The 22,624-nt window shown below is 36.4% G+C and overlaps 1 protein-coding gene across 4 annotated transcripts in view; it reads left to right on the top strand.

The window, feature by feature from the left end:
* SOX5 (SRY-box transcription factor 5) overlaps positions 1-22,624 on the top strand; it is a 1,090,517-nt gene that overhangs the window by 717,069 nt on the left and 350,824 nt on the right. Inside the window, exon 2 of one of the 4 annotated variants that reach the window (XM_061125137.1) lies at positions 15,821-15,901. The exons of the other annotated variants lie outside the window; for them this stretch is intronic. The gene's annotated coding sequence lies outside the window, so the exon portion shown is untranslated. The remainder of the gene's footprint in view (positions 1-15,820; positions 15,902-22,624) is intronic. 4 annotated transcript variants of the gene reach the window in all.

The following is a 22,624-nucleotide window of genomic DNA, read 5'->3' as shown; positions in this document are numbered from 1 at the left end:
AAAACAGGTTACCAGATTTCATTGCTGGTTTATATGTGACATTTATACTCCATTCTTTAATAAAAAAGAGAGATGTTGAGAGGTCTACATTTTGTATTGCCTACATAGTTTAGAGACAAAGTAAAACTTCTGAGTAATCCCTTTAATGCCACCTTGAAGTTATAGAGAAATGCTTTCAGTATAAAATGTATGTTGGAAAATATTTCCTGAGATACAAATTCTGTACACCTCATGACTGCTGCCATATATTGAATTTGGGGAATTAGGGTCCTATGTTCATATTCAGGGTATGCAAGTGTTAAGGTTTGAAATGGGTCAGATAAAGATGGAATTCTTCCCTTCCGAAGTTGTGCGTTTTTGCCTTGATATTTTGGAGAAATAAGCCAAGTGGCTAACTAAGACTAACTCCCCATACATTTATAACTGGTATAAATACTACAAGTCCTATTCTTGGAGAGTTTTACTTACTGTTCAGAGTAATATTATACTGTAATAATATTATATATAATTATAATAATATCACATAGGTAGAAAATACTGTCAGATTTCTAATTCATATAAGATTGAGATACATAATTATAAATATGAAAAAGACTGATTCTCTTGGTCCTTCTCTGAAACTCTTATAATCTTGTCAAGAATCCCCACATAATCTTCAAAAAGGTAAAAGACAAGGTTGGCAAGTCTGTTTATGACATGAGTGAAAAGGCAGTTCTGGGCTTTATGTTTATGAAGGACAAACTTCCTTTCCCCCTCTGCCTGTTTTTGTTTTTCCTTTTTTTTTGACATGAGTTTGGAAGCTGTGACTTCAGATTTTCAGACACAAGCAAGAGACACTATAATTTCTGGCTCATTTTTAATGATAGTTCTGATATAGATAGATTTATTTCATAATGCAAAGGACTATCCAGAACATATCCTTATGTCAGTCAACATGATTATTTATGAGCACAAGAGGGAAACAGAGTAAGTCTGAAGAGAAATCAAGTAGCAGCATGAGAGGCAGCCAGGGTACTCTGTGGTGGCCATGTTGGTATTCATTTTATCTGGCTACATGCTACTTCTGCTGCTTAGATGGTTGTTCTAGTGTCAAAAGGGATGTGAAATGGAAGTCTTGACCACCTGTGGTTACTGAATAACCAATTGTCTTTTTTTCTCCTATAAAATGTTTTCTCTTACCTCAGCCAAACTCTCTTTTGACTTAAGTTCCTCTTGAGTTGAGTGAACAGTTTTTTATGACTGCAGAGTGGGGATACACTGCTGCTTCCCAAGATTGACTGTTAAAGTATACAGTTACTTAAGAATATAGTTTTAAAAAAGTAATTTGAATTGTTCTCTCAATAAATAACTGAATTGCATATGAAATACATGCTATATTTGCATATAATTGTTTGAACATATAAATACCCAGTGGATTTGTAAGTGTGATGCTATAATGTACTCTTATCTCATTTATTGCTTATATTAATAAGATTTTCCTGGAATTGTTAAAGAACTTTGGGTATATGATGTGTTGATTAGTTTTAGTAATTGGATGTATCTTAATGTATTTAAGCATGCAGAGACACTAGTTATCATAAAGTAAAATTCAGTGTGCATCAGTTTCTTCCTAAAGTCCAGCAGCAGGATAAAAAGGTGTTTTTTTAAGCTGATCTTCTATAGATGTAGGACATATAACTGAGAACCAAGCATGAAATTATAGCAAAGCTTCAGTGTATGAAATGCAACATTTAACATTTATACACTGAAAAGATTCATTCAGTGCCCATGACAGAAAGAGACTTTTACTTGCTCAGGCTCACTGTCAACTCCTGGGATCTTTTATTTACCCAATATAATTTTAATTGCTATATGATAGCTGTGTCTTGAAATACCCTTTGTATAAATTTTGCTTACAATCTGACAGTTGTTAGTAATGTATTTTCGATGTTTGACTAGGACAATTTTATGTGTGAAGTACTGTTCAGAAAACTTGAGAAGGAAAAGAGAAAATTGCATGTGTTATTTAAAAATAAGTCACAGAATAGGACCTTAATTATGGTATGGTAAAGATTCCTATTTTTATATGGTGGTTTTTATAAGCTTTTAAATTTCTGGTTACCTTTGTGCATCAAACTTAGCATAAGTTATTGTGATGGTATAATGCATACTGTTGTTAACACTAGTACAATTATTGTGCCAGTTCTAATAATGAGAATTTCATTGTTTAGAAAGAGCATTCTCCTACATTCTAGACAAAAGTGTAATTACTTTTGAATGATGTGGAATGTGCTTAGTTTAATAGCATGGAGAATAAATTCAGAAAGATTCAGATAAAGTAAGCCTAGAAGCCATATGTGCAGTGTAGCAGTTAAAAATTATGAGAGTAGGCAGTATAAATCTACACACACACACACACACACACACACACATGATTTCACACACTTTTATCTATAACTGTTGCTTCCATAAGAGATAGGTTTGCTTATCTAAACAAGGCCAATTCAGTTGAAACAAGGTGAAAATGATGACAAGCTTGTATTTGTTTTTTATGCTAAATTGATGTTTATCATACAATGAAATTACATTGTTTTGAACATTATTCTGTAAATGTTGTCAGAAAATACCACACAAAGGAATTTATTTAGATAAAATGTTAGGCTTGTATTTGAATGTAAGTGGTTCAATATTTATATTTCCATTGTTTCTGAAAATTACCCTTAGGCTAGAAGGAATGTATGTGTGTGTGTGTATGCACTCAGTTGTGTCCGACTCCCCAATCGCATGGACTTAGCCTGCCAGGCTCCTCTGTCCATGGGATTTTCCAAGCAAGAATACTGGAGTGGGTTGCCATTTCTGTCACCAGGGGATCTTTCCAAAATAGGGATCAATCCTGTGTCTCTTGCATCTCCTGTGTTGGGAGGTGATTTTTTTTTTTTTTTTTTTTTACCAGTAGTGCCACCTGAGAAGCCCTTTCATAAAAGGAATGAGGACATATGGAAACCAATCAGTTGGGATCTTTCAAACTCATCTATTAAGTTGGGCAATAGATCTGATTGTGTCCTGTTACCACACAACTCCTTTCCATCCAGGTGTGAGTGCATCTAATATGAGATGGAGAAAAACTTGATTGATGTGATGTCCACAGTATTTGAAGTACTACTGTTGAGTTTAAAGTTAACCTGGCTTTGAGAAATTAATGGATGTATTGTTACGTAGCAAAAAGCACTATGTGTATTGCCAGATAGTTCGGGACTCTTTTTTTAAAAATTAATTTATTTATTTTAATTGGAGGCTAGCTACAATATTGTAGTGGTTTTTGCCATACATCGACATGAATCAGCCACGGGAATTCAGGACTCTTAATGAGGGTCCACTGTGAGCTTCTTCTCAGAGTGCTATGCAGTGACAGAGGAATGAGTAAGAACTTCTAATGCTATGATAATGGGGCAAAATGTGCTTGCTTAAGAAGATTTGGTCTAATGGAATTAATCGCTTACATTTAATAGGGCTGTTATGAAAAGATTCAACTCAGATATATACAATGGATACCTATCAGCAGAGATTCAGAAATGAATAAGAACTAGTCTTTTTTTTCCCTCATGTAGCTTTTTGTATAGTATGGGGGTAAGATGAGCCCAAAAGTCACCACATTGTAATATAAAATAGTAGAACCCTGATACAGGCTAAAAAGTGCTAAGCAGATTCACAGTTGAAGTATAACTCATCTATGGGGATCAGAAACATATTAATATGAAGTTGTCCTGTAAGAAAATTACTAGATGCCAGGATATTAAAAATATATGCACATTGGATCATTACTATTAATGCAAAGTCTTTATTTTCTAATTTTGCATTATTTTGTTTTTGCTTAAATATCTTATTCCCAGAAGAGATAACTAAGAAAAAAAGAAGAAATTAAGAAAACATACTGAAGACAAAGTGCCCTGTAAAAGGTCTTAAGATAAAATGTAGAGACGTCAGTAAAATATATGCCTCATTTTAATAGGAATAAAAACAACTGCTTTAGTCATTAGTGTTCTGGATGTTTCCTTTCTTTAATCTTGATAACCACCTTGAATGAAAATGGAAATGAAGTGGAAAGAATGATGGAATATTTGACTAGGATGCTAGAAACAGCATGGATACTAGGAAGCAGTGCTGGAGACAGACTTGAATGGTGCTCCTGATTTTTGTGGAAGGGATAGGTGTTCATCTTGATCGCATTCGCTATTCTTGTCTATTTGAAAAAATAGTCACAATCTAAACATTGAGAGTTATTTGGTAGAAATTTTTAGGACTTCAAGCCTGAGAGATAGCATCTCAAGTAACCCTGAGAGAACTGCTCCAGTGAGGCAGGGGGAAGAGTCAGATTTATAAAAGTTTTGCAGCAAGGGGAAAGTAGTCTGAACGTCAGAAGATTATTGTTAATTAAAGAGCAGATATCTCAAGTTAAGGAGTTTAGCGCTTTTCTACGTGTGGGAAGATGTTAAGAGTCTGGGCTCACTAAAACCATCCCTTTCATATACATCTCGGCTATCTGGGGCCGATTCCTGTGTTTTTAACCCCCCGACCCCACCCCTGCTCTTTAGTCCTCATCATCAGGAGTGGCTGCAGCTTAGTGGCTGCCAGATTGCAGGCATTGTTCTCCTTCCTGGGTGCCCTCTAGGTTCAGAAATTTATATTTGGAAGGCAAGAATCACTAGTGGCTATGGCATCCTTGTTTATTCATATGGCTGGAAATACTCCATTTCTCATCCTCATACCTGCATGATGGGACGATTTGTCTTTGGAAGTTAAAAATAGAAGTTTAGGAACCAACCTTTATTCTTTTTCTCAGATGTTTGTTATGAATTTTAGCTCATTTTCTTCCTTTGATCCTTTTCATTTGCTCCTCTTCTTCCTCTCTCTTTCAGTTTACTTCTGTCAGAAAGCATTCTTAATGGATCTACTTGTGGATCTCAAAGGAGCCATTATCAGGAAGGGAGAATCAGCACCATTGTGCTCTGATACATACTTCCTTCTTAGTTACATATACTGCCTCCTAGGGGATTGCCAAACCTTCCTGCAGTTTGGCTAGTCACTGTATAGAGATCAACTGGTCCTATGATAAAGTTTTCAGTGATTTTTTTTTTTTTAACAAAGACTGTGTAGTTAGATTTTAACAAAACTATATATTTCTTCAGTTTATTCAGGGATTATGTACTTCTAACGTTTCTTTCATGATGCACTGTTGATAGTAGTGATCATTTTATTTTTAATATCCTAACATGGCAAACAAAAGAGCCTTATATTGATTTGCAAACTAGTTTTTGAAATTGTACTTAGCAGTGAATCCAAGTGTCTGGGACATAGTGCTTTAGTGGATGTCTAAGCTCTTTGCGTGCCTATGACAAGCTTTCATTTTAAATTATTTGACAACTTCTGTTACTATTTTCATTCAATTCTTTACCATTGCTTTAATTGTTTTTGTCTTCATATTTATTTTCAAAATTTGAAATTTTTATAGAGACTGCTAAAAATGAGAAATCGGAATGGAGACCATTTTACATAATTAGAAAGTAATTTTGATGTTTGCATCACTATATTAACTTAATGTAAGTCATAATAGTGATGAGTTTGTCATTATTTTTTATTTTATATTAATACTTGCAAAGGACAGTTACTTAAGATAATCCAAAATAAATTAGAATTCTGCAGTGCTGGTGCCTGAATTTTTAAGAATTAGAATGAAATCTATAAGACTCAATAACTAACTTGCTAACGGGACCTCAAAATATTTCAAATAATACTTAAACCATGTTTCCTCTTGGCTATGTTAGTTAGGTACAATGACTTACTGTACCTAAGAAGGGAAAGCAGTCTCTTTAAAAAGCACAACCATTAGCACTTAATTTGGATCTTAAGAAAGTAAAGTCATAAAAATAATATAAGGTAGTATTGAACTTTCATGGCAATTCCCTTTTCTCACATAGTTTGACAGTTAGACTCACATAGCTTCTCTTTTAAAAGTTTCAACAAATACCTTGATTTGGGGGTATTAACTTAAAAATACAAAGAAATCATATAGTACAGAAAATCTAAAGAGAAGATGTGGGGCAGTTACAAGAGAAATGATTCTTTGAGAAATGACAATATGAATTCAAAATGCTTAGAACACTAATGCTGCATTAGATAAATTTAAAAGCATTAAACATATTTAAATTCTCTATTTCCTCTGTAAATTCTGAGATGTCATAATTCATACTAGCATTAAGACTGAATTCATGGCAGCAGTTCAGTTTGCTACCATTTTTGACCACTGTGTGCCATTTCCCCCCATTTATTGTTCTAGAAAGTAAATTTTATGTTTTTCTCTATTCTGCTAGATAAGGGGAGAAAGTTCTTTCTTATTTGAAATGAGAAATAAATGTAAAGCTAACTTAGGTTGACAATTGTAATCAGTCTCTTTGGTTACATATATTCTTTATACAAAGGCAAAATGGTTTCAAAGTTTCTCCCATACACTGTTTTTAGGAATGATCCATGTGAGTAGATGAGGTGTGAATGTAAGTAGAGCAGCCTTGGCCGGCTCTGTGACACTGACATCACATGATAAAGTAAATGAACACAAGTGACTGGATTTTTGTGTCTTATTTAGTCAAGGCTGAGTCTGTGGCAGCAGAGCAAACAGTGTTATCATTATATAGAGAAGCAGTGTTTACTTCAGTGTCTCTTCTTAGCTCTTAAAAATCTAGCCTGACTCCAGATAAAACAGTTCATCTTTTGGTGCATGTGCCTAGGCGAGAAAATAACATTCTAAGGGTTAATAAAACTTTTATAAATGGAGGTAAGATATGAAAAAGTAATATAATTGCAAAGCTACCATTAAGTAGCTTTGTACAAAGTACGTACAAACACAGAATATGTATTGTGTACAAATATAAAATATGTACCATGTAAAAAGCCAACAGAAAACAAGTTACAATAACGGTGTTCCACTTAATAAAGTACTAAGCTCTGTAACCAACTCTCTTGCCACTTCTAGACCCTTCCCTCTATGTAAGTGTACATCTTGGAAACTGGACCTAGCTGTGCTGTTACCAGAACCCATCATCAGGCCTTGTGGCGGTGACTGGCACGCTTTGCACACTTGGGACGCAGGACTCAGACTCAGAGAGCACACTTCTTGTGTATCTGAGATTCTGATTTCCCCAGGGTTATCAGTGGAGTATAAGAAGCAACTTTGAAAGTCTTGTGTGAATATATTTTGCAGCCTATGTTTAGTCTGATCTTTGCAACCCAGATCTGGAAGATTCCAAACAGTTGGCTCTCTTTAGAATATGGCATTCAGTAATTAATAATAACAGGAATGTATAATGTTTCACTGTTGTCTTTGTACCAGCACCCTATGTTTGTTATCTTAGTCAATTTTGTCAAACCAAGGAGCTCAGCAACTGTGATTTTTTTTCCCCATTGTACAGGCAGATTGCTGTCTTAGAGAAAGGGATTTGCCAAATATATATAAGTGATATAATTTGGATTTGTGACATCAGAACTTAGTATCTGTGCTCACTGCTTTTCCTTTCATACAAACTTTAAAATATTTTTTTCATAGTTTATCAGAATATATACTTTTAGAAGCTTTTAGAAATACTTGTAGGAAATGCAGGTGAAACAGCTGTTGCTTGATTATTATACCTTAACTCAGAGATAACTTGATTTTTAAGTTTCTTTTTTAAGCTGGATTTAAATAGACCAACAGGTTTAAGTATTTCAGAATGTGAATTTGAAGTTATACATTGGCTATTGGGCAATATGTGAAACTTCAGAGGATTATTTGCTAAACCTTTCATATAAAGATTATTATTAATTTGTGCTCTGGCTAGAAGGCTGTTGGCACAGCATAATTGTTTCGACAAGGCCTCTAGTGACAGAATTACCAAGTAAATGCCAAGTTCTGCTGTTGACCTCTGTATGGCATTTGGCAAGTTATCAAAATTCTCTGTACCTTGTTTTATCATCTGTAAAATGGGAATGATTACAATAGCATCTTATTTTGAGGGTGTTCGTAACATTTAAAGAAGTCAGTTCACATAAAGCACTCTGGTACTTGGAATGTAGCAGGAGCTTAGTAAATCTTAGTTATTAGCTAAAGTGACTAAGGAATGTTTAAGTTCTTTGATCTCAGAGAGAAATGGCACATTGTATTAAATGTCAGTTGCTTTCAGTTCCTGTAAATTTAAGAAATTTACAAGAAAGCCCTAAGTTAAGGAAAACTACTTTAGAAATGGGAAATCCAATAGAAATCTCAAGCTCTTGTGATTAAAAGGTTTCTTTTACTTATTTATTTATTTGGTAATTTGTAAAGGAGACCATTCATTCAATCTGAGATACTGTCCCTCAGTCAAATACTTTTAACAGATTCAGTTGTCACAGATATTGTTCATTGGCAGTTTACATTTTTGCTTAATGTTGTTTAAGGCTATTTATCAACTGCAACCACTACTGCAATAGAAATCTACATAAGCCAAGTCAGAACTATGTTTTGATAAGATGATGAGATAAAGAATGAGGTGGTAAAGCACCTACACTCCCCATTAAGCAGTGTGAGTTCCAGTCATAATCCCATATTTTGTGATGTGTGTGATCTTGTCTTTGTTTTGTGGCATCTCATGCATCTTTGTTTTCTCACCTAAAGCTGGGGATGATAATAGAACCTCCTAATATATAGAGAGGTTTTAAGGATTAAATAGGGCTTCCTGGTGGCTCAGATGGTAAAGATCTGCCTGCAATGCAAGAGGCCCAGGCTTGATCTCTGGATGAGGAAGATCCCCTGGAGAAGGTAATGGCAACCCACTCCAGTATTCTTGGCCAGGAGAATCCCATGGACAGAGGAGCCGGGCGGGCTGAAGTCCATGGGGTCACAAGGAATTGGACATGACTGAGTGACTAAAACAAGGATTAAATAACAGAATTCTCATAACTGGCCTTGAACCATGCCTATTGCTTAGGAAGAACTTAATAGATGCTCTATTTATTGAATAGTTTTCATGCTGTTTACTAATTACTGTTAATTACCAGAACAAAACACTGTCTTCTTTTAGTCTCCCAATAATCATGCTTTCCTTTTAGTAACCTGGAGGAATATTACCTACATTCCCCTCCCCATTATAAGTGGTTCCATAGTCTTACCACTTAGCTCTGTCAGTATCTTTGGATGTAATTCATCTTGAAAATGAGATGCAAACTCTTATTTAAAGGACAAATGGTTCCTATGGGTAAAAGGTCTGTCTTATTCAGTTTTATATACCCTAGAGTCACGCCATGGCTGACCCACAGCAAGTATCTCAAAATAGTTGGATGAATGAATGAATGTCTCCAAAATCTTTGTTCAGAGAAGACATTCTAAGTGCAGCTTTCCTTATCTACATGTTGAAATAAGAATACTTAATAAGAGTGGATATAATGATTAAATGAAATAATTACCTGGCACAATGTTTGTCATATCATGAATATTCAGTTAGTGTGAGCTGCCTTTTTAACCTCCTTCTAATTCTTCCAGCCCATTTATTCTCCAAAGAGTGATGGAAGTCAACACATTTCTTCTGTAGCTTCATATAATAATATATCTCTCTCCAAATAGTTTACCAGAGGGAAGCACCATCAAGACAAAACAAAACAACTTGCTTCAGTTTTCTTTTGTGGACATACATGATGATTTTCTTTTAGGACACAGTTAATGAAATTGATTACTATAGTTTTATTATTATGTTCACTTTTGATTTTTAAGTTTCAGGACATTTTAAAATTTCTCTTTGATTTCAGGGATTTTAGAGGCACTGTGGCGGGATTTAGATTTTTTTAGTATTATATTTATTGATCATTTAGTCCTTTCTTCTCTCATTTCTGTTTGTCTATAAGAGTAGCTTGAGATGATATAAAAAGGGTATGATATGGATAGGAGGCACAATACAAATGAATTTTTGTAACAGCTCAACCTGTCAGAATTTGGACATCTGTTAAAAACAAAATTCAACTGAGTGGATTTTAAAGATCTCATTGCCTTTATTCAATGGTTAATGAGTTGGATGACATCCTATCTAGCAGGTAGAAGGAGCTCTGAAGACCTGGACAAAATGAAAAACTTTCATAGGCCAAAGGCAGTGGGACAAGGAAGTGATACTAGCAAAAAAGCAGATTGGTTGTGACAAGGTCACTTTGCTTTAGGGGATGACAGTGGTCTAACAGGCAGATTACCTCACAGTGATTCCTGATTGACTGGTTCAAGATTCCATTTCTGGGAGAGTCCTAAACTGTAATGAAGTTAACTCAGTTTGGTGACATGAGGCTTAGCATAAGTGACTCCATTTGGGGCCTGTTGTCTTGCTTTCAACACATCTAAAACCAACACACCTAACTGTAGTATGTGTTTCTCTAGCTCTTAATTCTTGTCTGTTGAACATTATTTCTGCCCTTTCTTTATTGGATCAAACTGACTTGTCACTTTCCTAATGTGTTTCATGTGATCTTTAAATTTCCTATCATATAAATTCTTCCTCTTCTCTTATGTCCCCTTCACTGAGTCTATAATTATTTTTGTTTTACACAGATAGAAGCGTTTCCCCCCATTTTTACATATGGTGTTTTGACTTCATGCAGAGAGAACTACACAGATGACATTTTTAAAAACTCCATATTTTACTCAGTTTTACATTCTTATGTTCATAACCTTGAATATCTCCAAAATGTCCTTACCTAAAACACTTTATGGTGTTATTACTAGATTTATACCAGTAAAGATACATCAGCTTTCTTTGGGATAATCTTTAAGCAGACCTTAGTAAGACAAGCTTTGAAAACTATCATTCCTAGGAAAGTAAATCTCGAATCATGAAACATCAGTTTAATCTCTCCCCTTGACAACTTAACACGACAGATTGAAATATAAAAGCCGATGCAAGTGGGATCAATGGATTATCTGAGTCCCTGAACGTCTTCTCTTAAACTGGGGACTTGACAGAGTGGTTGTGAGAGGAGTGTGTGTTGTGTGTCCCTTGTCATGTTCAGAGCATTAAGTTTTCAGAGATTAGCGCTGAGTAGATGTGGTCTACCTGGACATGAAGCAGGGAGAAAAAAAATTGGGAGGGAGTGAAAGAGAAAAGAGGGGGCTACAGGAGGAGAGGGGCAGAGAGATTTACATGTGAGAACTCAGGGGGCTTTGTCATGGCAATTGTATGAAGTGATATACAGTGCAAATCGACTTGAGCTTGTCCCCGGATAGCAGGCGGTTTACAGCCTCCACGAGCTGAGATTACTGCTTTATCTTGTCATACTAAATTAACATGGCAGCGCACTGTTAAACAGTGGTGACCTCTTCATCTGGGGAAATTGCTGCCTAGAAGAGAGATGGTATTTAAGACTCCCTCTCTCTCTGTCTCCCTCCCCCTCTCCCTCTCTCTCTCTCTCCCCTTCTACCCTTAGAGCAATTTGGGGTTAGACTATAGCCATTTTAAAATTCTAATAGAAAAGAAATTTTATATTAAGTTGACAATAGATAAGATACAATTATATCAAATGGCCACTTTACATAAAATAATAGATCTCATTAATCTAAAAATGACATTTCCTCTTTATACATTGGCATTAAGAGTGTATTTATTTTTTTTAATTTTAATCCCTTTTTATTCTACAAATAGTCTATTTATGTAAGAGTTAATTTTTTAAAATAATACTTTCCAAAAGAATTGATTGGTGATGAAGAGGTAGGGGGAAATAAGGCTCAGATACTAGATCTTCCACTCGTTAAGAGGGATTGCTCAAGAGAACCAGCAAGTGAACCATGCCTTAAATGGAAGTACCCAGGTTTTTTTCTTCTAGAGCTTACCTGGCACTGCTTCAGTCTTCAGGTTCTTTTTAATTTCTCTATTAAAAGAAGTGAGAGAGACAAAGTCAAAAGATTAACTTGCCTCATTCTTCTGCCAGACTGCAGCTGCACCCTTCATGTGTTTTCTAAGTTCTAGATATAAATAATACCCTCTTTTTCCCCTGTCTTAAAATGTTGATAAATTAACCAAAATCCAGTACATATTTTTCTGTGCTTGGTTTATGCTCTTGGAATTTGAATAAAAGGAAGGGATAATGTAAAGATTCAAAATGCCATAAGTGTTTATTCCTATATGTCCCCAGCTGAAAACTCTTCATCCCTAAAGTGTAGCCCTGTGAATTGCTTCCTCACTAACCTCTAGAGCTAGTGTTTTAAATCTGATGTTAAATCACTTTGAGGACTGCAGTGTGAGCTTTATGGAATCTGTGAACCCCCTGAAATTGTGTGATAGATATACTTACAAATTTTTCTAGAGAAAGTGTTCACAGCTTCCCCCAATGGGCCTTAGCCACCAAAATAGATAATTACTTTCCTATAGTGTAAGCCTGTCGTAGGGCATTACTGGGGTACATCCTCACACTGGGGCTATATATCCGGCAAGTAAGATACTGGCATACAGACACAGTAATTGGAAGTGCTTTCACCAAGTCTGCCTTGGAGACTTTTCACTGGGCTGCCATGCTGGAAGTAGTCCTGAAGTTCATATGCGTCTCCTGACCACTTAAAACTGTCCCTCTTAACATCCTTTTGTTTTTTAGTTTTGCTTTTACAGATGGTAGAGTCTGCCTGCAGTGCAGGAGATTCAGATTTGACCCCTGAGTCCAGAAGATCCCCTGGAGAAGGAAATGGCAACCCACTCCAGTATTCTTGCCTGGAAAACCCCATGGACAGAGGAGCCTGGCAGGCTACAGTCCATGGGATCACGAAGACTGAGCGACTTCACTTTACTTCACTTTTCACTGACAGCCTTTCCCTCGGTCAATTTTTTGAGCCATAGATTGGCTTTAATTCTAGTATAAGGATGTGTTTCAGTTCTCCAGTGCCATGAATTCAAAGTCCAGACAAGGAAACACACAGTTATTTAGCTTACAAGTGATGTGGAACAGAGGTTGTGTATGTGTGTTTCTTTTTTCTTGGTAAATTGCTATCTTCTGCCTGCTACCAGAATGATGAAAAAGAAAACATACAAATTTAGGGGATAATTTGACTAGTTAAATCCTTCCTAAGGTGCCCTGATACCATACTGTTTGACTAACATAGGGCGTTAATGTCTAGGAAGTTTGCATTGTCATAAACATGATGTTTTTCAATGAAAAGAAAATGACAAAAAATTCTTAAGTTGCTGTAGTAATGCTCTGTATTGTCTTAGAGGTGACTTCTGAACACAGTCTTTTCCTCCTTCTCCTCCCTGTTGATAATTTTTTTTCCCTAATATATTTTTTGTCAGATTAGATGCATTAGCAGCTTTTCTATTTAAAAGAGAAAGTCACTTGGTAGCCCCTCTCTCTCATGTTTAACTATTTCTAACATTGAGAAGTAATTATTATTATTTTTTTGTTAAGTTCAGGACTTAGAGGTAAATTGATGTGGTATCACCACAATTTTTTGAATTAAGTAGTTAATTTTATTTTTAAAATGTTTGGCTCTGCTGGGTCTTTGTTGCTTTTCATGGCCTTTCTCTAGGTGAGGAGGATGGAGGCCACTCTTCGTTGTGATGTGCAGTTCGGCCTTCTCATTGAAGTGACTTCTCTTGTTGTAGAGCATGGCTGATAGGTGCATGGCTTCAGTAGTTGCAGCACATGGGCTAGTAGTTGCAGTTCATGGGTTTTAGAGTGTGAGCTCAGTAGCTGCAGGGCACAGGCTTAGTTGCATGTGGAATCTTCCTGGACCAGGGATCGAACCCTTGTCCCTTGTCTTGGCAAGTGGATTCTTATCCACTGTGAGACCAGGAGAGTCCAATTTGGTATTATCAAAAATATTAAGCTTTCCTTTATCTCTTACTTCTCCTTCCCTCTTATTTATTTAATAAACACATTTAATGAGAACTCTGCAAAATCATATACTAAAACTTGGAAGAATTTCTCTGAGGTAAATTGTGAATTTGATATAGAAAGTCGTGGAGGACAGATACCATTCTATGTCATGAAACAACAGCATTTCAAAAAGTAACAGAACTTCATCCTGGTAAACTTCACTATCTTCTCCTAACACAGAACCTTGTGGGTGGTTTGGAGGGGGATGGTAGCCTGAGTGTCAAACAGCCATGGCCATAACAGTTAATCAGTCATAAATTCGGGATGGTAGAGAGCCTTCCTCTAGGACTGGATGCCTATAGTAAATAGCATACTTGATTATTGTAGGTTATTTTTTAGGAGATCTTCAGTATTTAAACCTGGGTTGGGAAGATCTGCTGGAGAAGGAATAGGCTACCCACTCTGGTATTCTTGGGTTTCCCTTGTGGTTCAGCTGGTAAAGAATTCGCCTGCAATGCCGGAGACCTGGTTTGATCTCTGGATTGGGAAGATCCCCTAAAAAGGGAAAGACTACCCACTCCAGTATTCTGGCCTGGAGAATTTCACGGACTGTGTAGTCCATGGGGTTGCAAAGAGTTGGACAGGACTGAGCGACTTTCACTTTCACTTTCAATATTTAAAAAGTCAGTGTCATACAGTATCTTCCAGAATAGGCAGAAAAACTGAGTGAAATAAAAATACAGAGAAAGTCTAAAAACAAGAAGTAAAAGATTGTCAGTTATCACACTAACTGTAAATGGGAAAACTTTCCTTTTTTTTTCTGTATTAAAAAATATATACCTAGTTTTATACTTCTTAAGAATTTTGGACATATAACATGAAAATGTTAAAATTGTGGAGGGGTAAATATAGTTAGGGCTCTCCAGGTGGCTCAGTGGTTAAGAATCCGCCTGCCAATGCAGCAGACACGAGTTTGATCCCTGGGTTGGAAAGATCCCCTGGAGAAGGAAATGGCAACCCATTCCAGTATTTTTTCCTGGGAAATCCCATGGACAGAGGAGCCTGGCAGACTACAGTCCCTGGGGTCTCAAAAGACTAACCAGCAACAACAAAATGTAGAAAACATTCACAGAAGTCAGAGGTATCATATTATCAGACCAAATTGAATCAAATACCTGGGATAGAGTACTTTTATGTTGTATAGAAATAAATTGTCATGAACATTATACATGAAATGAACTTTATTAATTTTTTTCCATTTATTTTTATTAGTTGGAGGCTAATTACTTTACAATATGGTAGTGGTTTTTGTCATACATTGACATGAATCAGCCATGGATTTACAAGTATTCCCCATCCCGATCCCCCCTCCCACCTCCCTCTCCACCAGATTCCTCTGGGTCTTCCCAGTGCACCAGGCCCGAGCACTTGTCTCATGCATCCAGCCTGGGCTGGTGATCTGTTTCACCCTAGATAATATACATGTTTCGATGCTGTTCTCTCGAAACATCCCACCCTCGCCTTCTCCCACAGAGTCCAAAAGTCTGTTCTGTACATGTGTGTCTCTTTCTCTGTTTTGCATATAGGGTTATCATTGCCATCTTTCTAAAATCCATGTATATGTGTTAGTATACTGTATTGGTCTTTATCTTTCTGGCTTACTTCACTCTGTATAATGGGCTCCAGTTTCATCCATCTCATTAGAACTGATTCAAATGAATTCTTTTTAATGGCTGAGTAATATTCCATGGTGTATATGTACCACAGCTTCCTTATCCATTCGTCTGCTGATGGGCATCTAGGTTGCTTCATGAAATGAACTTTAAAAAGAAAAAAAATATAATATATTAAGCTAAAGAAAGGAAAAATAGTAGAAATATGAGATGTTGATAGAAACATAGTTATACTGAGATTTTGTTGTTGTTGTTTGTTTTTGGCCTTGTGGACCACCAGGGAAGTCCCTACAATCAGAGGTTTTTAAATATTCTTTTCTCTTTTACAGATGGATGAAACAGAACACAAATAAATACTTAAAGTATTTGATGAACATGCTTAATGGAATTGACTTAACAACTCTCTATATGTAGGTCACTTAATTTTTTTTAAAGTGTACATGACTAAATAATTTTTGTATTAAAATTAAAACTACAAGATGCTTAAAAAACAATAACATGGATATCAAAACTTGTGTGATATGTTGAAATTTCTAATATTAGCCAAATGTATAGTTTTAGTGCCTTCAATATTAAATAGAATTAGTGGGGAAAGAACAAAACATTCAGACTTTGAAAGCAAGAACACATTGTAATAAAAGCACCCTAATAAAGATATAAAACAGACCTTGAGGAATAAAAGAAATGAATTAAGTGAACTAGAAGAAAATTGGGGAAACTTCTCCCTAGATTAATAAATGAAAAATCAAACAAACACACACATATACACAAAATAAGGACTGCTCAGGGGTAACCTTATTACATTCATGGAGATCTTATAAATTGTTTATAATCTAACATTTTCAAAATTGTATTCAAAGATCACATGTTATATGCAGTGTCTAAAGCAAAGGTTTTATAGTCACATTAATTAGGGAAGCATTTCATAATGTAATTCATAATCTCACCTTTTGATACTGACATTCCACATGGTATGTTAAATGTTTTGAGAAGTTGGTCCTTTTTGTTCAGAGACCTAGTTAGCTTTATCTTGCATAATATTTCCCACACTTAATCAATCATAGAGCTTTTCTTTAATATATTGCCCCTTGAATCAATCCCTGGAAAATTATATCCCATTGACCATATACTGGCAAATACAACTGTTTAAACTTATTAACAAATTTAATAATCTCATTGAAATGCATGATTTTATAGGACTACAGAGAAAGTGGGAAACCTAAACAGACTCTATCCATAAAAGACTTTTTTTTCAAGTCAAAGATTAGCTGTAAAATTGTTACCCATAACCGGTTCAGTACCTTCAGCTTCTAAGAAACAGAATTATCATGTTGTATGAAACTTTTTTCCAGAGCAAAATAATAAACTCTCCAATTAGCATAACTGTAGTACCTGACCACTCCCCTAGAAGAAGTTCAATCTCACTTTGAGTATATATGCAGAAGTTCTAAATAAAGTATTAGAGAAAGTTGTTACTGCATTTTACTAAACTTACTAGACCATGACTAAGAAGAGTTATTTCGGGAAATGCAAGCAGAGTTTGATAAACAGAAATATAGATTAGCATAATCTGTGTGAGCAGTTGGGCTTCCCAGAAGACACTAGTGGTAAAGAACCCACCTGCCAATGCAGGAGACAAAAGAGATGCAGGTTTGAGCCCTGGGTGGGGAAGATCCCCTGGAGGAGGGCATGGCAGCCCACTCCAGTATTCTTGCCTGGAGAAGCCCATGGACAGAGGAGCCTGGTGGGCTACAATCCATGGGGTCACAAAGAGTCGGACATGCATGTTAGCAGTGACATAAACTACTGCCTGCTGGGTTTGCTGCCTAAATCTGGCTTAATGGCCAAATCTGCCCTACTGTCTGTACTTGTTTAAAAAAAAAAAATTGAAGGACAGTTCCTTTACAATGTTGTGTTGGTTTCTACCCTGCAATAATAATCAGCCAGAAATATACATATGTCCTCTCACTCTTGAACGTCCCTCCCACTCCCTACCCCACCCTGCCCCTTTATGTTATCACAGTGTGCTAGACTGGGCTCTCAGGGTTATACGGCAACTGCCTACTAACTGTCTGTTTTACATGATAATTCATATGTTTCAGTGCTGTTTTCACAATTCGTCCCACTCTCTCCTTGCTCCTCTGTGTCCACAAGTCTGTTCGCTATGTCTGAGTCTTTATTCCTCACAGCCACGCCCATCCATATACTATGGTTCAAGATTGCTTTTGCACCACAATGGCAGAATTGAGTAGTTACTACAAAGACCCTATTGCCCTAAACCTGAAAATATTTGCTGTCTGGCCTGTTACCGAAAATCTTTGTTGATCTCTGGTCTATATCCTCACGTGCTCAAGGAGAAATCTTGTTTGAAAATCCTCAGAAGGGTATTTGATACAATTCAACACCCACTGCTTTATACACAGTCTTCATAAATAATCAGTAGAGAAGTACTGGTATAATCTCAAACTAACAGATGCTTCAAATTTAATGATAAAATTGTCTAGTTCCATATACAGTCAGCAATAAATCAGGCTCATTTATTATTGTGGCTTTCATTGAATGTTTTATCAGGTTTATCCCTGTCTCCTTATCCCCCTTTCCCTATCTTCTTTCCTCCATTCCTTCCCTCCTGTTTTTTGCCCTTCTTTCCTTTATTTCTATTTTAAAAATTGTGGGATTTTTTATTCAAGAAAAAGCAGGATTTTTTTTCAGAATTATGAGAAATTTTAATTAAGAAGGAAAGGATAGGGGAATTTTTCTAGAATTATAGAACCTGAAATGATCTTCTGAAGTCCTTGAAGTGAAGTGAAAGTCGTTCACTCATGTCTGACTCTTTGCAACCCCATGGACTATACAGTTCATGGAATTCTCCAGGCCAGAATACTGGAGTGGGTAACCTTTCCCTTCTCCAGGGGATCTTCCCAACCCAGGGATCAAACCCAGGTCTCCCACATTGCAGGCAAATTCTTTACCAGCTGAGCCACCAGGGAAGCCCTGAAGTACTTAGGTATCCCAATGAAAGCCTTTCAGCAGATAACTTCTTAATGATAAAGAACATATATTTTCCTCTATGCTCCCTCTTTTTTTTTTCGGAGTGGTTAATTTACAGTTTCTCTTAATAATGTGTTCTCTCATCATGTGTTATTGTTTTTAAGCCAAAAGATTACGCTTCATGAGTATTGAATAGAAGCTTCCCGCTTCATTTTAATATTACTCATGTTCATGGACAAAGAAAAACTTCCGCATAGATTGTTACAAGTCTAGCATTAGATGAGCTGCACAGTCTTGGTTTAAACATGCCAAGAAAATCCACTGTCCTATGGTCATAGCCTTGAGCCAGGACTGTTAGATAGACTAAGAGGTTGATGGCTTACTCTTAAGCTGTTCACTTTTGCTAGAAAATGTCTGTTAAAGCTTGATGGTTTCTGAGCTATTAAGTAGTATCACGCAACAAATTTCTGTTGCCTTTTCCATCTTTTGAGATGGAAAGCAGTACGGGTACAGAACTTCAGGGAGTTTGTTTTAAGTACAGTCTGTCTTCCAGAGCATTTTCTCTTTATTTATAAAACTAATCATTTCCCTTAAGAGTTTGGTTTGGTTGAAGTTCAGTCTCACTGTAGAATTTATCTATGCTCAGCAGAACCCTGGTATCACCTTGTGCCTCTTCAAGTTCATCTTTGGCTCTGGGTCACCTGGGGATCACTTTTTTTTTTTTCACTCTGGTTCCTTTCCTATAACTAACTTTTGTTTATTACATTCTAAGTCACTGCTTATAGTATTTAAAATTTCTCTTCTACATGGTTTTCAATTACTGAATGAAACATAGTGTGTTTTTACCATTCTGTTCTTGTTTCCTGTCCTTTTGCTAAGTCGCTTCAGTCGTGTCCGACTCTGTGTGACCCCACAGACGGCAGCCCACCAGGCTCCCCCGTCCCTGGGATTCTCCAGGCAAGAACACTGGAGTGGGTTGCCATTTCCTTCTCCAATGCATGCAAGTGAAAAGTGAAAGTGAAGTCGCTCAGTCGTGTCCGACTCTTTGTGACCCATGGACTGCAGCCTACCAGGCTCCTCTGTCCATGGGATTTTCCAGGCAAGAGTACTGGAGTGGGGTGCCATTGCCTTCTCTGTCCTGTCCTTTTAGAGGAATCTTTTAAAAGACAGTAGTTTCACTAGGCCCCTCTCAAATGTCTAGAGATGTCTAAGAGCAACTGGATTACAGAGTTATCTATTATAGTGCTTGGCTAAACTTGATTGCCTCACTGTTGCTAGGAACTGACAGCAAGCAGTGACTACTCAAGGACAAAGTGTGGCACTGGGATAGACTTCCTCTTTGAACAGCTCTGATGTGTTTACTATACTTAAATAAACTAATGTTCAAATACTGTTTCATGAGATTGTTCACCTAAGAATTTAGATGAGAAACTATCTTTTTGAATTTTTCTGGAAATGAATTCTGTTCCGTTTTGTAGGCCAAAGGAAAATTTTCCTCATTTTCCCCTTTTATTTCAGCTTTCAATAAATTTTCTTATGCTCATTTATAATTCCTTGATTTATTATAGAAAAGAATGTAGTTTTGTGAATCACCATATTTCAGGCACCTAATATTCAACATTTTTTAATTCAGAAAATTCGCTGCAAAGTGCCTGCACAGATAACCACATTTTTACCAGAGCCTTTAGCTCAGTAGTAAAGTCCACCCAGTGAAAGTCTTTTGTAATCAAGTTATGGGAAAGTTCTTTATTTAATAATAAGTTAAATAATAGTAGCACAATGACTAGTTAAACACGTGTAGCTCTTTGAACTTGCCTCGTGAGTACAGTTCATCCTCGTGTGCTTTATTTCCACTGTGGGTAGTAATCCCTTACCAGTAGACTCCCATATATCCTTTGTGGCAAAAAAAAGAAAAAAAGGAAAGAAAATGATGTAATCTAAAGCAAAAATCATAGACTGTTTGATTTAAGTAAAAAATATAGTATGGAAATTAAAATATATGCTAAGAATCTGCAGTTGAGGTATGCTTGAGAATGAATGCCTTGGCTCACAGACATATAAACTGATACTGTATATTAAGGGTTCAGTAACATATAAACAAGTGGTTTACTTTTAGTGTCAGCAGTGACGTTAAAGTTAATTCTTGGCCCTGGAATCAAGTGCTCAGAGATATTGATTTAATGAAAAATGAAAATATGAATTTTTTTACAGTGAAAGAGAATTTTTGCTTATTATTTGAAAATAATGTAACTTTAAAAAATGATTATTTTTTATTTGCTAAAGCTGTCTCATATGAGGAAAGTAAGATATTAAACTAGACCTTGCTAATATTTTACAGCATTAGAGAGTTTGAGAGCAAAGGTCATTTTGAGTATCTGTGCATTTGGTGAATATATTTTATTCCACTGGTTTAGCATTAATTCATCACTGAATATGAAAACAATTTATATACTGGGAATATTTATCACCCCTTTGATTTCTATAGTACACTGGCTAACACGGCTAGCAAGATTTGTGTCCCCATTACTTGCATAGTTACATAGGCAGCCTTCAGAATTTTTTCGATAACTTTCTCCCCAAGTGTTCTAAAATCAAGGATATATTAATAATTATATAATACAAATCTCAAGCTGTATAGCAAACTAGTACTAAATAGTCCAGCTAAATATTATTAATAATATGATCATAAAAGTGTATATTGAGAACTGTGACTTCAATATCCATGAAAAGGAAAGAAGTAATTTAAACTAATAATCCAGTATTTTAATAGTCCTGCTTCCAGTCTATACCCAGAATACATGTAGAGTTTTCAGTTTTATTTAATTTATTTTAAAATATTTATTGAGATACAATTGTGTAAGCTTGCTGTGTACAATGTGCTGATTTGATTACATATATATTTTAATATGAATACCCTTATCAGTCCAGTTTAGTTCAGTCGCTCAGTCATATCCGACTTTGCAACCCTGTGGACTGCAGCACACCAGGCTTCCCTTTCCATCATCAAGTCCTGGAGTCCACTCAAACTCATGTCCATTGAGTCGGTGATGCCATCCAGCCATCTCATCCTCTGTCGTCCCCTTCTCCTCCACCTTCAATCTTTCCCAGCATCAGGATCTTTTCAAATGAGTCAGTTCTTTGCATAGGGTGGCCAAAATATTGGAGTTTCAGCTTCAGCATCAGTCCTTCCAATGAATATTTCAGGACTGAGCTCCTTTAGGATGAAATGGTTGGATCTCCTTGCAGTCCAAGCAACTCTCAAGACTCTTCTCCAACACCACAATTCAAATGCATCAATTCTTCAGTGCTCAGCTTTCTTTATGGTCCAACTCTCACACCCATACATGACCACTGGAAAAACCATGGCTTGGACTAGAGGGACCTTTGTTGGCAAAGTAGTGTCTCTGCTTTTTAATATGCTGTCTAGGTTGGTCATAGCTTTTCTTCCAGGGAGCAAACGTCTTTTAGTTTCATGGCTGCAGTCACCATCTGCAGTGATTTTGAAGCCCAAGAAAATGAAGTCTGCCATTGTTTCCACTGTTTCCCTATATATTTGCCATGAAGTGATGGAACCAGATGCTATGGTCTTAGTTTTTGGAATGTTGAGTTTTAAGCCAGCCTTTTTCTCACTTTCAACAGGAAGAGGCTCTTTAGTTCCTCTTTGCCATAAGTGTGGTATCATCTGCATATCTGAGGTTATTGATGTTTTCTCCCGGCTATCTTTATTCCATCTTGTGCTTCATCCAGCCCAGTGTTTCTCATGATGTACTCTGCATATAACTTAAATAAGCAGGGTGACAATATACAGCCTTGACATACTTCTTTCCCTATTTGGAACCAGTCTGTTGTTCCTTGTCCAGTTCTAACGGTTGCTTTGACCTGCATACAGATTTCTCAGGAGGGACATCAGGTGGTCTGGTATTCCCATATCTTTAAGAATTTTCCATAGCTTGTTGTGATACACACAGTCAAAAGCTTTTGCATAGTCAACAAAGCAGAAGAGGATGTTTTTCTGGAACTCTTGCTTTTTCGATGATCCAATGGATGTTGGCAATTTGAGCTCTGGTTCTTCTGCCTTTTCTAAATCCAGCTTGAACTTCTGGAAGTTCATAGTTCACATATTGTTGAAGGGTAGCTTGGGG

This window comes from Dama dama, chromosome 22, assembly GCF_033118175.1.
Source record: "Dama dama isolate Ldn47 chromosome 22, ASM3311817v1, whole genome shotgun sequence".
Taxonomy (NCBI): Eukaryota; Metazoa; Chordata; class Mammalia; order Artiodactyla; family Cervidae; genus Dama; species Dama dama.
This window is presented reverse-complemented; position numbering and strand designations above follow the sequence as displayed.